The 14,556-nt window shown below is 41.0% G+C and overlaps 1 protein-coding gene across 2 annotated transcripts in view; it reads left to right on the plus strand.

Annotated features, from left to right (window-relative positions):
- Positions 1-2,359: 2,359 nt before the first annotated feature.
- The window catches only part of dlgap3 (discs, large (Drosophila) homolog-associated protein 3), a 96,357-nt gene continuing 84,160 nt past the window's right edge, over positions 2,360-14,556 (plus strand). For both annotated transcript variants that reach the window (XM_077506323.1, XM_077506324.1), the window contains exon 1: positions 2,360-2,482. The gene's annotated coding sequence lies outside the window, so the exon portion shown is untranslated. The remainder of the gene's footprint in view (positions 2,483-14,556) is intronic.

Here is a 14,556-nt window from a genome sequence, read left to right on the forward strand (position 1 = left end):
ACCCCATCACCACTTTGACAATTTCATAAATAAGTCTCCCCTTTAGCACGGAGAATGCGCCATTATCTCGACTATATGGATTCAGTCTGCACTGAAATGGATAATACACAAGATGTTATCTGTTAAATTTCGAAGAGTTGCGAAACAAAGCAGGGAAACTGCGGCAGGGAAATAACCTCGGGTTGTTTGCTGCTGTTTTGGATCCTGGCTGGAGTCTCAGCGGGTGCGGCGAATTCATAGACGCAATGTAAGAAATTGTGCAGCACCTGTGAAAAATCAAGGTGTTTGTGAGGCTCGCGTCGACGACTTTGTTGTGCTTATACTCCGCATTGCGTTGTGAATGTCTGCCCAGTCGTTATGATCTCATTTTCTAGATTTGACTTGACTGGTCCTCAAGTGTTTGCGAGCCTGTTGAGTGTCTCAAGTGGAAGACAGAAAATGTAGGTCATGATTATTTTGTGAACCTAATAGCAGAGTTAAGTCATATTTGAATATTTCCAGATAAGCAGAAGAAGCACATTGGTCATTTTTTTTTTGGTAATGACTTGGGCGATTATTTTATTAGGCTAACGATTAGCACGTATATGCGCTATCAAATGGCCATATTGGCCTATTGTTAGAACGCGCGCTCTCTCACTCACTCCATCTCGCTGACCCATTTACAGTGGTGTCTAAGTTAAGTGCTTGCTGTGGTGACTTTGAATGCTGTCAGAAATATCCAGCGTGACGATTTGATATTAATGTGCCGAACACAAACCCAATCTTTCCCTGTAAAACTAAATTGTTTCAATACAAGTTATAGTACATGGCGACATCGGTTCGCTCTTTCTGACAGACCTTGTATGATCATTAAAATTATTGTTTTAGGCTATGTGATGCAGTGCGTGTTTATATGCGTGTTTGGATTGAAAAATTTTGCCATCATTTTTCAGTTTCAAGATGGACCTATTATTGGCTAGGCCGATTATCGTCACCGATATTTGGCATTTAGATGAATTTATCTAATATGAAGGCTGATAAGAGATCAATTTTAAATGGAGTTAACTATTTATTTATTTTTATCTTTTTTTTTTTATTATTTTTTAATTTATTTAGTGTTATACTAAGAGATGCTGCTGACACTGGGAAGTGATCTGCTCTTTTTTTAGCCGTTTTTCCACCAACAAGTCCAGGAACTTTGAGTTCTGGGTAAAGGGAGTTCTTGGCTGTAAAATTTCAGCAGAAAATTGAGAATTGTGTTTCCACAGCCTCTTAGAGTTCTCTGTAATTAATTCCAATCAGTTTGATTGAGCCCAGATGATGTAAACGCCCCCAAATTTGACCAATCAGCCGTGGTCATTGCAGCCCGCCCCCTTCAAAGTTCCAGCCTGGCTCAGCAAGACCGAGATAGTACTTGGATGACACCTGGGGAATTTAATTACCCAGGTAATCAAAAATAAGTGAAAGTTTAACATTTTAGTTATATTGAAATTTTGGAAACCCTTATTTACTGCAGAAAATTTTAGGGTGTGGGTATCCGCGTCATGCACTACTAATAATTGTCACTTAAAAAACAAAAAACAAATCTTTTTTATCGCGAAAAAGTATTTAATTTTTTTACACCTCTGAAATCTACGGAGCCCCTAAAGTGACATGGGAGAAAAAAAAATAAACAAAATATATATATAAATTAAAATTATATATATATATATATATATATATATATACATATATATGTTTCTCGTCCGGACGAGAAACATATTTAATTTTTTTATTATTTTTTTTCCCATGTCACTTTAGGGGCTCCATATAAATCAATTCTCCAAAAAGTGTATTGATATCAGATGGATATTTATTTCAGTTGTAGTGAGAATTGTGCCAATTTGAACAAGGGGTGTGTAGACTTTTTATAACTAGCGTTGCTACCTTTCACCCCCCTTTGTAACTTGAATTATTGACCATAGTGGATGCACGATCGAAACTCTTTCTCCTTAATTGTGCCAATCATTTTGACAACCTGCCTGCGCGTTAATACAAAGTGTGCACCGCCATCTGTAAATACATATTTTATTCCCCTCCAAGCCTGGGTAAGACGACCAGTACATACTGAAAAAAAGGCTTCTTCTTCTTCTTCTTCTTTGGACCATATCGTCTTAATATCTATCTGACGCAAGCTCACCCTCACATGCATTTATAATCACGTCATTATGTTTGCAAAAGATGGAATCTTCATGCTGCTGTATACAGTACAGCGTGTGGACCAATCGGTTGCCTCTTGACATGTCTTTGGGGAGCGCTGCATGTGAGCCACATATGGAGGGAGGAGGGAGGAGGGGTGCGTTTGAGAGAGACACACAGAGAGAGAGAGAGAGAGAGAGAGAGAGAGAGGGAGGATGTAGCACCGCTGCGTCTCAATCCTTCGCCTGCACGGTGGTCGGGGGAGCTGCACGAAGAGGCGGACGTTTGTGACACCCCGCTGAGCGTGACAGCAGTCTGCTGCGAGGTAAGAAATTGGCTGCGGTGAAAGTTGCTCATTTGCATGCACGCGCGCCATCTCATCGCGACTTATTTTGTGATGTCACGTTATACGATTTGGTGCAGATGTGCTGTTTGCTGCATCACAATGAGCGGTACTGGTGTGCACTGTCAACTTGACACGCACAAAAAAAAAAAAAAAATTGAAGTTGTGGATGGCTTTCCACACGCACACGCACGTTGCACCCGCGCGTAAATGTTCGCTGACCGTGAACGCAGCGCGCGCTTCTATGCGGCTCGCGCTGCTGTGTTTAAAGTCAGAGGAAAGCGCAAGAGGCAGCAGGCGGAGCTATTACAATTATTTGCACTGCATTGCACTGTGGAAAAGGGTTCAAAATCAATCACATGAACACCGCGGACGCGCTTATCCTCCAGGGGTGCTGCTAATAGCGGGATGCTGTGTGGACTCTCTCGACCTGTTCATGTGAGATGAGTGAATGTGTGCAAAATGTGCTCACTTATTAAGAAAGGTCCCAAGGCAACCTTTAGCGCACATTTGCGAATGGTGAACACTTTGCCTGCAGCCGGCCTGATGATTTGTCTCAGTGAGCTCATCGTCATATGTGTACGGAGCACATGGATGTGTGTCGGAAAAGTTACAGGACTGGTGTCATTTTTTTTTTATGTCAAACTTTTCCCCTTCATTGTGATCCCGGAGGTCCTGCGGTGTTTGCTTCGTTCAGTGCGCGAGAAGAGGCGACAACTGGTGCAGGGTAACGCGCCTGTTCACGACGCCCCGAGCATCTGACAGTTCCTGGTTGACTAGTTTCCTACTTCTCTGACCTGGCTCCATGTGATTTTAAAGAAGACGGTTTCCATTGGAGACCACTTCAATCATCTACATTTTTTTTTTTCCCGAATCTGTATGATGTGACGGCAGTGTGACGAAACGGCAGGCTCATCGGGTATGAGTCATGCAAATTACAGTTTTCTCAAGGTGGATGGATTCCTGACATATGACATGTTTTAACTCATTCACTCACAGCCGTTTTCACGGAAGCAATCCCGTTCGCTCCCGGCTGTTTTACCGGATTTTGACTGATTTTGCAAGGCCCACAGAATATTGTGTTCAATTGCTATAAAAGCATGGAACCTACCAAAAGAAGGATTAAAGTCTCTTCTTTCATCAGGAAAAAAAGTATGATTCTATCCATTTCCGTTTTGCAGCAATTAGAATTAGAAGAGAGCTAAGTTTAATCAATTTTCACAAATCTATTTAAAATTGTAAGTAATTTAGCTTTTTTTCTAGATGGCCCTGGTTGAGCTCCTTTGCTCTGCTGCCACCTGCTGGCCGTTTGCGTAATAACTACCATTTCTGCAACCGTTCTTTGCAGTTGAGGCTGCATCAAAGCCTTCTGTATGCTCTACCATAAAAAACAAAAAAAAACGTATAAATACGTCTTTGGGACACTTGCAACATTTAAAAAAAAACGTATTTACACGTTATTGGGAGCAAATGAGTTAATATGTGGCAGGGCGTTGATGGAGCAGTTCCGACTTCACCAAGAAGTGGTTCAAACAACTTTCCCATTACGCTCGAAAGACTTTTTTACTTTACTTTTCGTACAAATTTACCAATACGTTCCAACGACTTTACCTAATCCGTTCGAACAACTTTGCACTCTAAAAAGAGAGTTGTTGAACCAATTTAAGATTACAAATTGAATTGTTGACCAACTTCAACTTAAAAAAAAAAAAAAAAAAAAAAAAAAAATTCAATTGGTAACACAATTGAATTAAGTTAGTCCAAAGCGAATGAACTGATAATTAAACAGTATATTCACTTTGGATTAACTTAATTCAATGGTGTGTTACCAATTGAAGTAATATAATTTTTGGTTGGTCAACAATTCAATTCGGAATCTTAAGTTGGTTCAACAGTTTTTTCAACGACTTTACCAAAACGTTTGAATGATTTTACCTTTATGTTTGAACCACTTTGCAGCACGTTTGAACGACATAGCCCAGATTACTCCACATTGGGAGATTTGCGCTTCTGTAAACACAAAAATGCTGATTTTCTTAATACTGTCTAACAAATCAATTTAATGCTGGGAAAAAAAGCACAGACATAAATAGAAGTCTAATAAAGAAAAAAAAGTAATTGAATGCTCACAAAAAAAAAAAAAAAACATGACCCACATACAGAGTGAAAAACGAGGTATTGTATTTTTAACCAATCACGATGAGCATCAGACAGTCAGGGGACTTGTTCACATTGTTAAATAAAAAAAATAAAAATAAAAATCTGATTTGTTACTCAAATTGGATCCTGACACTCCATTGTGATCAAATCCGATTTGCTGGATCCACATATCAGTGCTCTGTACTGAGCGACCCATCCGAGTGGGTTGCTGTGGCAACTATGCAGACACCAGTATGTATGCCGATGACTTGGAATACAAATATAAAAGTACTGTATAAGCAGCAGAAAACCACAAATTCAAATCGTTCTAGCCATACTTACAAGTACTTGCGCTGTCAAAGCAAAACCATTACTACAATAACTAGACTAAGTGCAATTTCTGGAGAAATTGCGTGGGAATGCTGAAAGGTGAATGCTAGGACTTGAATGCATGTCGAATGCTTACGAAGTAAATTGAGAGAAAAATTATGAAATTATGACCTCCTGGTTGCTGGACAATGCGCTTTACCAACTGTGCCACCGAGCAGTATCAGACACCTGGTAATGATTTTAAGTTATATGTACAGAAGTGGGCGTGGAAAGTGATACTTAACATTGAAAATGAATGGGGGAAAGTTGATATTAAACATTAAATTGTGTAAATACTGTAAGTAATGTGGAATCAGATGATATATATACCCCGGAAGGCGTGAATTTTTGAAGCTAGTTGAAATTTGAACAGTGTAAATTAGAAGTATTATGTGCGAGTTGTTACGCGGCAAAAAAGTGGAGAATAAAAATCACAATAACGTGTAGGAATGCTTCAGCATTCCCACAATTACATTCATTAGAATAATTTCTTGTGGTTTGGTTGTTTCTAACCGATGACTCGTTTGTGTGGAAACTATCATTTCAAAACAGATTCAACAATTCTTTGATTTAGCGTACAATCTTCACGACAAAAGCCTTTGAATACTTTCACTGAAAAGGGCATAAACAACTCAGGCATCATTTCCTTCTAATGTTACATTCTATCATAGTTTTGCTAACAATCGCTCAATAGCACATTAAGATAAAATAATAGCATGTAATTGGCTAATTAACACTAAACGGCACTCACTGGAAAACAAAACTGGTTTAACCTTCTCGTGAATAAAAAGTGCCAACTCAATCCATGCCAATTGTGTATGAGGAGATCCTGGAACCGTTCCAACATCTTGCCTTTAATCAAACAGTTTCATCTTCATCCACCAGAACGGGAGCGGATGAACACGAGAGGAAAACTAAACCGGTGACTTTTCAACCTCGAAACAGATTTTTGCTTGTTTTGCTCATAGGGAGGTGGTGGGGGGAGGTTCAAGAACTGTGTGGTGTGTTTTCTTTGCCAAGTGCGTCAACACTACTGAGGTGGCAGCTTGGCTCATCTGTAAAGATGTTGAGAGCTTTGGACCAGGAGCGGCTGCAGGGAAATACAAATTGCAATAGAGATGGGAGTCTGCATCCTGACTTGTCGAGATGCCCTTCAGCAAGGCACCCCTGAAACTGATCTCGGTTTGGCGTGCAACAAAAATATATTCATCCTGTTAGATGTTTTCACAAACAAAATCTGTGACGTTCAAGGCTTTTGCTTTGTGTTTTGAGATGTTCATGATGAAGTTTCAGAACGTAAAAAAAGATGGCAGCATTTTTCAATGCACAATATTGTGCTTTTGTACATAACATAAATGCATATAAACCACCTACAATCTCTAATAATATTGAGGCACTTACTTGCTAATGCAAGCACACATTGGTCGCTTCACAAGCAAATTAGGTTCCCCTTCATCTGACAAGTAGCATAGATTTTAAACATAGAAGGCCAAAACATCCCTAATGAAAATTAAATAGCACTAATAAACTAGTCACTAGAGGGTGCTAGAACTGCACAAAAGGAAATCAACCTGACTTTTTTTTAACAGATGTGTTCCTTTTAAATATTGGGAACATGACGAGAATATTGTGGAAGTTTTAATATCACGATATTGCCCTTATCGTTCAAAACTAAACATAATTGTTGCTTTTAGCACCTTGAATCAACAATAAACATATGTTATATTTCACATTCTCAATTTTAACAATTAAATCTTCGTGTTTTTTTTTGGTGGGAAAAATATGTTCCATGAGCATGAAATTGTAAAAACTCGATTCTATATGCCATAACACCTTTCACAGGTTTTCTCACATCATTTCAAAGACTCTCATCAAAGTGTTCTCGACGTTGCATCACTGGCACTCCACCAAATCCTGTCTTAATGATTGAAAAGCTAAATCAAGAATTGCGTGTGAAAGATGTCAAAAGTATCAGAACTGAAAGGAATTAATAACTATATATATATATATATATATATATATATATATATAAAGATAGAGATAGAGAGAGAGATCACTTTTGTTCCGTTTTGACTGTTTAAATAAAACATAGTTAACCACTATTGACAGAATCGTAAAGGTTTCAATATTTTTCCATTTGTTGCCAGAGCAAAAAAAGGATAAATGTGGAGCAGCTGCTGTGTTGAAGAACCTTTTCATTCATCGTTTTTCTTGTTTTCTATACATCCATTTGTGCAACTCAGCACATACTGCTGGGCTGCATTATGATTAAGCCTTGCGAGTTCTGTTGAGCATTCAACGGATGAGTCATGTTTTCAATGGCCTCACTTGTTAATATCCATGTTGTCGGTGTTTACACTCGAGCTCATCAAGTGCTATAACATTAGTCGGTTAAATTCCGCATGTCGTCGACTTGAATCTTCCTCGCAAAAACGTGTACAGTGACTTAAGTACACCTGCAATATGTCATCGCTGCTCCCCCAATACAAAGTGCATGTAAAAGGATTTGTGAAGGGGACCTGAAAGAGCTTCCAGGCGAGCAGTAAGGTTAAAGAGGCGAGGGTAATTGCTGTAACCTATCTGGGTTGGAAAAAAAAAAAAAAAAAAAGTTTGCCTGTGTTCCCAGTGTACTCTTTTCTGATGCGCTTAGGCATGAAATTGTTCCCCTTTTCCACCCTAGCAAGCCCCGAGCCAATTGGCCAACAGACGAGGCGGCCTTCCCGCATGCGCCTTTGAACGCCGTTTGTTAGCTCGCCTCCTCTCATGGCTGTTTATTTTGTGTCCGTGTCGGAGCCGAGCGTTATCGGCCGACCCCTCCTCGCTGACGCGCGAGCGGCCATTATGGGCCGGAATCAAGCGAAACTGCAAAATGTACAGTGTGTTCGGTGAGATACTGCTGGAGGAAAACATTGCATTGATTACGCTGGGGAGCAACGCGGCAGCTGGAAAATCCATACAGTATGAGAAATATGCTGCAGTTGTGCGTTCGCTGAGAGGGCCGACATGTTTGCTAATGTTGGAGCATCCCAGGAAATGTTGTGCAGAACTGTTTTGTCATAACAGTTATTTCCATCAGATTTAGTATTATGCACCCATTTGTCTGACTGCAGTTACTTTACATGGATTAAGTGGAGGAAATGTATCTTTATATTTCATGTATTTATTTTATTTCATCTTTACAAAGGTCTACTGTTATTTTGTAAAACAACCAACACAAAAATGTTTGCCTATTTTCTGACTAGTTATGGCCCAAACCAGTTACTGAAGCAGAATCTATGTATTTTTTGTGCATTTCTCTGCACTGTCAATATAATAATGTAATTATGTTCTGGTTTTGAGTATTTCCAGGTTCAGACTGTGCCCCCTTTTAAAGGGGAAGCGCTTGAGAGGTTTCCCCCTCCCCCGTTCCTTATGTTTTTTTTTTTTTCGTCCCCCTCCCCCACAATCGCAGAAATTCGGCGCACTGAAAACCGACCCGACAGACTTCCCGTTTTGTCTCCGCCTTTTGATTATTCTTTTCGTCTTGTTCTTCTGGATGGGCTGTGACTAGGAGATTTGCCCTTTTCGGGATCAATAAAGTGACCCGAAAGGGAAGGAAATTCACATTTTATTTATACAATCCATCAAAATAATTAAATAAATAAATAAATAGTTTATTAAAATAAACATTAGATGCAGCCATATACAAAAGGCAAAACAATTTACTTATAGCACATCACATCCATCCAACATGCTTCACAATTAAAAGTACATTTAATAGCATCTACAGCCACAGAATTAAAGACTTTTAAAAGCAAAGTCATTTGATAAAAAAGTAGCTCATTAATATGACTCATCAAAAAAACTGATTTTGAGAACTGTTTTTAAATAAAAAAAAACAAAAAACTTAGTTATGGGGGAAAAGTTTTTAACCTGTGTTTAAAAACATTGAACACTTTGGATCGACTTCACTTCTGGCAGGTTACTTCATTTGTGTGCAGCACAACACCGAAATGCTGCTTCACCATGTTTGCTTCGAACTTGCCACTAATTGACCCGAGTCTGCAGAATTCGGAGCCCAAATTAGTATTTTTTTCCCATATATCCTGGACCTCATGGCACTTTTTTTTTTTTTTTAAACTTCTTCCACTTCCACTAATACACAAAGTGAACGTATAGTGTGACACAGATATAGGATAGTTATCCAATAATACAATACGTCTGTCCTTTTATTCCCCTCCCCAAAGATACAACGTCATATGAGAAGGTTGGTAATTGTGTCATTCATTTCAAAACTATGGTGATTAATTGGATCTAAACCCCTCTCAAGTCATTAGTGGTTTAGTAAAAGGCACTGAAAGACTCCAGATTGAATTAGTTGGATATTTTTACAGGATCTATCGAACCTTTCCTCTCATGCCTTCACCACCACGCGATACTATATCAAGGCGCAGGTAGGCAGGGGCGAGTCATTATGAGTTGACGACCTAATGGAGTGGATGAGCAACGGCTGTTGATGAGTCACGATAAAAAATAAATAAAAAAAAAGTGTCATTTGACGTATGAGGGATGACTGTAAATGCTAGGCTTCATCGCAAGTATGGCAGCCCGTCATCGTCTCCCAGCTATTCTCTTCCCGTGTTCCATCCTCCCACCTCCTCACTTTAGCGTCTTCGTTCCATCCTCCATCACCATCTCATCTTCTTTATCCCTCAGTGTCACCAGAACGCCTTCATCCATCACCACGTTGGCCCCATTTGATTGCAGCTCCCCAAACTCTTTAGCATGAGCACGTCTCCCGATCATGCCTCCAACCTTTCAAGCGCTCGTCAACGGAGCAGGTGGCAGAGCGAGGACACATTTTCAGTGGGACATGCTGGCGCGTAGATTTAAATAGATAATGGCAGAGCCCGAGCGCTTGTTGGGCCCTCTGAATAATGCAGGAGGGTCCTGAAGCCATTGTTGCTAGGCGTCGCAGCTCGGGAAGCTTGCAATATTGATACCCAAAGAGATGGAGGGATGGCAGTTATGTTTTTTATCTAAAAAAAAATAAAAAATGCAATGGCAATTTGGTTGGTTGATCCTATTTTCGTGGCATGTGTCATTTCCCGTCTCCTGTGTCACCCATCCTCGATGACACACTGCTTGCCCCTCCTACTCCACACATGAAACTCTGCTATAACGTATACCTATCGTAACATATGTGGTATCGCTTCTCCGCTCTCAGAATCTGTTCGTGTTACGTTACTATCACAAACGGTTCCGGATTTACGGTGATTTGAAGTCACTCCCCTCTGACGCACGACTTCCTTGTCCGCCACACGTGACATTCTTCCGCTCTCTGCTTTCGGAAGCCATTGGAATTACGTTGCTAGCGCTAACGGTTCAGGAGTTACGGCAATTTGAAAAACATGCATAGTTTGCTGTCCGGGGACGACAAGTTTGTATTTTGGGGATTTTATATTGATGAAATTATAATTTTGAAGATACTGACAACCCGAAACTAACACTGGTTTAGTCTCATAGAAGGACATTGAACTGACTGGATTTGTATTCGACATGAACATTGGTGCAACTTTTGGCTTGCTCCATCATATGTCATAACTCACATAATTTGCTTTTAGGTTTTATGCCGGACACCCTTCCTGGACCAATCCAGCAACCCAGTAACCAGTAGGACTGACAGTAGATGGAAATACAAGACTAACAGTCGATTACTCTAGATCAGGGGTCTCCACGTTCGGTCCTCGAGAGCCCCTATCCAGCCTGTTTTCCATGTCTCCGTCCTTCAGCACAGCTGAATCTAACGTATTCACTGCCAGGCCAGTAAAAATGGATCTTTGACGTGTATAGCCATCAATGGCACTGAATGAGTTAATGATTAGCTAATCAGCCAGCTTTGCAGAAGCCTGATAACTATCATGTTTTTCAGGTGTGTTAGTGGAGTGAAAATTGGAAAAAATTGACCCCTGCTCTAGACTACTGAATGTTTCATTTTGAGCACCAAGTAATGCAGCATAGTGAGGCAGTGATTTCAGATCAGGGTGACGCATGGGTTTGACGGTGACACTGTGGTTTTAAAAAGCCATAGTCTAATAATCACAAATACTCACTGTCACCGGTAATGAGCTCTTTGTTTCGTTTTGGGGACATAACATGATTGGTTACTTGCACAGGAGAGTAAACAAGCCACCTCTGAAGTTAATTGCTACCAAGGTGCCAGCAAGTATTAGTTAGCCCCAATGACAACATAAGTAGCCTTACAGGTCTGAGCAATACATTTAGTATGATACTGTGATATTTTTGTTAACAGGTATAGCGGGTCATACTATCACAGTCTAACCTCCGCATATGTCTAATCAGGACTCAAAACTGTTCCAAAGTGTGAATGCTTGTTTGTCTCTATGTGCCCTGCGATTGCCAGGCAACCAGTCCAGAATTTTAGACTCTGCTTGAAAAAAAGTTTCCGTTGTAAGCCTGCAAATCGGCGCCGTCGACAATGGACTTTACAACTGATGCACTTGCCATCTGGCTTTGTCTCAAAAGTGTTTACTCATATTGTACTTGTATCGCATAGCACATAAAGTGCGACTGTACACCTTTTGACAACTCGGAACGAGAACGAGCTCATTTATGTCAAGTCCTTAAAATGAGAGAAGTAATTTATTAACCATATCAGATCACATAAATCCTTCCTCTGGTGATGGAAGCTATGGAGTCGTGTCAATTCATCTTGTCGTGTTTCTGATGGAATATAATCAGTGGGAATGATTGACTTGATGCCACACTAATAACCATCCGTGAAATTCCCACTAATAATCTAGTTTGGCCTATCTGTCATCATAGACTGAAAGAGGAATGGAACCATTTGAGGTTTTCGGATGATCCCAATATCTGTTTATGCTGTATTTTGGTGACTTCCAGTTGGCCAGTTTAGTTTGAATGTGGTGCATCTGGAAGAGGGCCAGAGGCAGCAGCTGACGTGTTCCGAAGTGAAGGGAGTCGGGGGTGCGGGGGTCCACAGCTGTCGTACTGTTTTGACCCGCTGGGCAGACATTGGGGGCGTGGCAGACATCCACTGGCCCCACATGATACTGCGGGGGCTGTGACCTTTGTGTGGAATGTGACTTATTGCCACACCCAACGAGTGAGTAAAAATTATCTTAGAAATATATTTTCCGGCCTCATATTAAATGTACACATAATATATGGAATGATGTGCATTTAATGCTATAATGTTTGTGAACAATTCAAAGAAATGGAATAAATTCTCATTTATCATGCTTTGCTGGAGCAAATTCCCTGCAGGCGTTGTTGATCCACTGATGTGCAATAAGAAATCTCGTCAAGTGTATGAAGCTACATGCACAATACAAAAATGATTAGCGTGTTGCGCGTTTGCTTTGCTGTGATTACTGAAGAACTGCTGAGGAGGTTATGAGTGCCAAGTCAAAACGAAGGCAGACAGACAATATGCCACGTAATCGCAATTTGTGGGTTTGATTTCCAACAAACAAAAACAATTATGGTCATCAATCATACCGGTTCTTTAGATTTGAATATTTTTTGAGGTCCAAACACAATGTCGTGTTCTTACAACCCAAGGATCATCTGGATTCGTTACAAAAAGTAAGTGATGACTCTGCAATCGTTGAGTGTTGCAAGCACTGCGCTGTGTTGACGTTTGAGTGAGAGAAGACGGGAATTAAGGGATGTATGGAATTGCTTTGTGCTTTGCGCGTGTGTTAGTCCAAGTGCCTTTGTGGATCAGCCCACTTCGGCCATTTTCCTTCTGGTGTGGATGTTTGATGAGCAAGTGTCGAGGCTGCAAAAACCAAACTACCCCCACCCTTCCCCCAATCCAGTTTATTGATTTCTGCCGTCACTCACTCTTGACATTTTGTACCTTCTCACAACTCACCCCCGCCTCACCTATTTTTATTTTTTTTTTAACTCTCCCCTGCAACCCCTGGGTCTCTACTGCTCGAGTCCATCGCTCTACAGCTACTTTATGGCGAAATGGACAAGGTGAGGGTCGAGATGAAGCCAATCGGGAAACGGATGAGTGAGCCGGGGATGTTGGCATGGGTGGAGTTCAAGGGTCAGCTATGATGGAGAGCTTGAGAGATCAGGGATGAGGTCAGTGGAGAGCACTTTAGATGGAGGTGAAGAAACAAAGTGAGCGTAGAAGGGAGAAAGGTGGGGGTGAGGGTGAGGTGACATGAAGGACGTGGAAAGGGAGATGATTTAAGTGATGAAGGTTAGTGGCACAAAAATGGCAGAGAGCTAGAAATGTGTCCCACTCAGGAGTCACGTTACATTTAACCGCCAAAACAACTTCATTCAGAAGCTCACATGGTCGCAAACGAGGAAACTAACAAAAGGCCGACATGAATTTAAAAGCAAACATTTGTCACAGTTTCATTATTGCAACAACACAAAACCACTCCACACATAGCCCAAAAAAGAAATGATGAACTAAGAAAATCTGGTGCTTAAATAGAAGCAGACACTGATTAGCCCCGCCCCCTTCAGGTGTGTAGCTCCCCACAGGTGGCACTCATTCTCTAAACGAACTTCTATCTGTATTAGAAGCCTTTATACCAAGAAATTCACCTTATTTAATGAATAAGGTTATTGCAAGGTTAAGAGAAAAGCCTGCACTAATCATTTTAATTCCCACAACGCTAGCTTTCAAGCTATGCTAGCTTTTTTTCTTTTTTCTTTTCAGATATTGATAACACTGACAGGTACTGGGAGCTGCGCCGTCTCAATTGTGACTGGACAAACAATTGCCACATAGCTGTAGTTCAGTCGTAAAATCAGCTCTTCTCACTACAGTCTTACTACAGCTAAACAGTGGAATTTTGCTTATCACAATGTCCATTGAATTGAAGCATAAATGTAGTAAAAACCAAGTAATTTCTTTACATTCTAATTAATCACGTCAATGCGAGTCACTGGGCTAGATGGAAATACTTTTGAACTCTGTGGCCAAGTTACAAACAAGCAAGGAAAGGACTTTAGTATTCATGACGTACTTTCTAATAGCTGCTGTTTTTGTCTCACATGTTCACTCGCCAACCCAACACATCATTTGTGGGCCATGTTGCCTTTGTCACCACCTTGACCTTCTCCTTGTCTCTCTTTCTTCGCACTCGTTCCATATTCAGCGCAGCCATCCAGGTCAGTTCTAATTATCGGGGTCCAATTGGAATTGACTTTTCAATTTTTGACGGCGTGGTGGTGAAAATCACAATGTGCCAAGCCTCCCCTCTCCAGCGGCGTGACTTAATATGCTCGATACATTCACCTCACTGCGCCAAGGCTTGGCACGTACGGCGCAGCGTGACCGCGCGTGTGATGTTAGGTGGAAAACGAGAGACGGGGGCTATTATTGTAAGTCACTCTAAGGTCAGCCGGAGTGCGTGATCAGATGGGTGTGTTTATATGGTAAACAGCTGTGTGGGGCGAAAGAGCGCATGGGGCCAAGTCCGTGTGTGTGCACCGGAGTGTTAAAGAGGTGGGAGTGGCCCGGGTCTTTGCTTCGGTCCGCAGTGCAGGGGAAA

Source organism: Festucalex cinctus, chromosome 19, assembly GCF_051991245.1.
Source record: "Festucalex cinctus isolate MCC-2025b chromosome 19, RoL_Fcin_1.0, whole genome shotgun sequence".
Classification (NCBI taxonomy): Eukaryota; Metazoa; Chordata; class Actinopteri; order Syngnathiformes; family Syngnathidae; genus Festucalex; species Festucalex cinctus.